Raw genomic sequence first — 4,048 nt, 5'->3', positions numbered from 1 at the left:
TGCATAGACCACCGAGCGGGTGATTTAAAATCGCGATAGGTTACGCTGGGAATGAGTAATGAGATCGATATTTTAAGGAACGTGCGTGCCGAAATTGATGAAATCCTTGCGTAACGTTCGCCATTTTAACATTCCCGTATGACTTATGCCAGTTTTTCATGTGTGCGATTTGTAATTTGGAAAAAAGGTTGCAATTTTTAACGATAATAATTGTTACGTGAAATTTTTGCTTTACTTCTTCGGTTGTAACGCTTTAACAAAAAGCACTACAATGTGGCTGATGAAACCTCGTTTCTCACGAGCGCTGCGTTATGGAAAAAGAAAATGCGTTTGGACAGAATGTATGCAGGTCCTTACGGCTATTCCGCGAGTTATTACTTGTTACAGGTTTCTCTTTGCCGTTCGGCCGTCTGTCCCGGTCCGAATTATGGATTCCCGACGTAACGCAGTTATGAAACTGCTCGCTCTATTATTCGATTATTAGCTGGGTCCGTGCGGTACTTCTGTCAATCGACGGGGAAATCAAAAAGCTAAGGATTCGAGATTTTATTTCCGCGAACGTGAGACGATTTCACATGAATTCCAGTTTGCGGTCGTACGTCGATCAAAGTTGTATCGGGGGTTTGATTTCCCACGGGAGCCGCGGGCCAGGCGAATTGGAAAAAGAACTCGTGAAATGAAGGAAGAAAAGTGAAATGGAGCAACGAAATTTTCGTCTTCCGGTTCTCTTTCATCCGTGAAAATCTGTGAAACCGAATCGTAACGACAGCCGATCTGGAAAACAAGTTACTTAATACCTCCATTTTTTTTTTATATATATATATTAAGAAATCTGCATGCGATGGGAGGTAAATAGGTAAAGGCGAACTTGTTTTCCCAGCAGCTGGTTAGAAAAATCTGTTAACACGCATGGACGACTGCTCCGGTAGTTAAACTCCACAATTTTCGTCACCGACGACTATTTACTAGTTGACATTTCAGGCTATCGTTGCTGCAAGTATGCGCAAGTCAGGTTATGGGAGATTGGACACGGTTTTTAATTAGACTTCTTCTCAGAAGTAATATGCTCGCTACGACATTCCAGGAATCATTAAACCCGACGACATATCATTGAATCAGTCATTCATATCATCTAGTAACAATGAAACTGAGCCAGCTGGCGCTTCTGTTAATTTCCCCTAGGGTGCAAAATTCAAAACGATTTGCTCAGCAATTAATTAGACGGAGGATTTTATACCGCCAGAACTAAAAATAAAAAAAGAAGACAAAATCCACATCGTCATCTTCAAAACCAGGACAAAACACAAAACACAAAACACAAAACACAAAACAAAACCAGGACAAAAGAAAACCAGGATTGCGTTTTCCAAATTGGCCTTAAGAATGTAGTTACTTAGTTTGTAACTAATTTTTGATTGGAGGTAGACTTGGGGAAGGTAGACTGATGAGATGCGTCGAAGTTGACACGATTGCATCGACAATGCAGCGTTGCACCTCAGGTATACCAGCTGGAGGTGTTGGGGAGCTCGCATAACCGTAACCGAGGCAAAAAACGCGTTACTCCTTTAATTAAATTCCCCCCCTCCGATCCCTTAAGATACACCGGCGATCAATTAACTTTGCACAATCCGTCTAATTGCAATTACCATTTTGCGCTACTTAGTCGGTTTAATTGTGCCGGAGTTCCTGTTACGTATGATAATCCGGCGAAGGCGTAACAACACCTACTCTCTGGTTTTACTAGCCATTTCGCGTACGCACGCGCGATCGCTTCTAACGGCGATCGTTAAAGTAATTAATAGACCCCGGGAAACTACTCAATGGTTTCCGTAGAACTCGATGAAACAAAGTCGGATAACAATCGTAAGATTTTCTACTGTCAGAATTGATGGATTTTCAGGGAATCGAACAAATCTTTACTCAAGTCTGTCATTCCGTCTAGTGACTTTTGGAAATTTGATATATTTTGTGCATTTGTGATTCATTTTCTTCGAACCCTGACACATTTCTTGCCGAGGCCCCATTTCCCTGATAAATTGATGGAAACAGCGCGGCGAGGTTTTCATTTGCACGCGCGGCCGGTTCTCTGAAACTGGTAAAGTCCTCCTAGAACCAGACCGCTGTCTCACTAATAAAAACTGAGCCAACTGGTGGATAAATTTCCAATTAACGTTTCATTCGCTCTGAATCGGACCAATGGGACCAATGGCGCGCTATTATGTAAATGACAGGAAGATGAAACGCGTTCAGAGAAACCGGGCAACGTTTCCTGTAACACGTTCAACATCCTGAATCGCGAGCCTTCTATAACTAGTTTCCTAACTAATTCTAATTATATTTCCAAGAGAGAAAAACAATGTAAAACAATTCGTGGAACAACTGATACAGTAAACGACACTGTAACTGTAACTGACACAACATTTGATACATAAACGTACAGCTAGTACTAATTAATTGCTGAAATCGACCTGACGAAACGGAGACCTAACACCCACACACGCAGATACATAAAAACAAGAACGCGTGAGGTGTAAATGAGAAATGGCAACCGAGGAAACTGCTTTGTTTGCATTCAAGAGTTTCCCTGAGCGAAGAGAGGAGAAGACGTTCTAATTTTTCTCGCGAGATCCGCAAAGGAGGAGGGAGGATGTGGTGACCGAGGCTCACCTTGCCACGTCTTTTTACGGTGCCAGTCGTAATTAGAGGCAGTTGCCCAATTGGCTCCGAAAGTTCTCCACGGCGAAGCATCGATAAGTACTTGGAGGTTTAAAGAGGACATTCGGATCCTCATGAAACGACAGGAAATGATGCGCAGCCTTTAATTCCTGCCTGTAAAACAGCTGTTTTAAAACGCACTTCGCTCACTCGATTTCCAGGTAATTTCTACCCACATTGTACAACCACACGAGCCTGGGAGCTTTATGGAGGATAAGTGATGCAATTTCTTAGTCCTCGGTGCGTTAATAAAGACGCGTGAACGTTTTTACTAGTGCGGTTGCTTGGTATTTATCAGACGAACGTTTATGGTTTACAGATTATGCAATTAAACGATTGCTACGATACACTATGAAACTACATAAAGTCATTATAATACAAAAATAATGGCAGTCATTGTACATGAAAACGTCTTCATTTAGCCAGTTTAAATATAAGAATTCTCGTCATTTTATTAACTAATTAACTCTTCCTTGCAATTGGGTAACAAACATGGGAATTGGCGAGGTTTGTTGCAGTGAACTTGTCATTGCAGAGGAATAATTGCATATCATCGTGTTAATGTCAAGCGACGCTATGACGCACTGACTATGATTAAATGATTCCAGTAAATCAGTAACGACCTCTAATCGTGACACCGTGCATAATTACTGGACTTTCACTCCAGCTAAAACAATTGTCTCGCCGATTTAAAAGAATGAATGAAAGAGAGAGGAAAGAAAAAACAATTTTAAAGAAAACAGAAAACAGAAAACAACTTGTTGTTGCTTGTGTGAATAAGAAAATTGTTTGCTTATTAAATGAACTGATTTAAATGTGACAATTTAGTGGTAACACTTCTTTGGATTTCACCTTGAAACCAGCCACAGCGTGAACCATTTCCCATTATACGCGCCGAAACGTCGGTTCTTTCCATTTCTTACGCGGGACAAATGGCGGAGCGTGTCAAATCGGTATTGAACCGTGTATCAACCGAACGACAAGAACAAAGTGACAAGCTTTTAATGCTCGTGTCGTAATACCCGGCGAACCTCTGATTGACAGCTATATTCAGCGTAACAGCTGGGATCTATCAGCGTTTTCCATCGGGCATAATCGCGACCGTTTCGTCACCGTCGCTCCACATTTAACAAACTTCTTGTCCATTTTCTTAGAACCATTATAAGCCTGGACTTTCCGATTGTAAGTAAACGTTACGCGAACCGCCTTTTCAATAACCGCAACCTGCTGTCCGGTTGATCTATTAATCATGCAGGACTCAGCAGGTCCTATTGTCACTATGGCCATTGGCGGTACTGTCGATTCTAGGAATCTTACTGACTATTGGCTCAGC

This window comes from Ceratina calcarata, unplaced genomic scaffold (assembly GCF_001652005.2).
Source record: "Ceratina calcarata isolate Rehan_Ccalc_2016 unplaced genomic scaffold, ASM165200v1 scaffold711, whole genome shotgun sequence".
Classification (NCBI taxonomy): domain Eukaryota; kingdom Metazoa; phylum Arthropoda; class Insecta; order Hymenoptera; family Apidae; genus Ceratina; species Ceratina calcarata.
Note: the sequence above shows the minus strand (reverse complement) of the source record.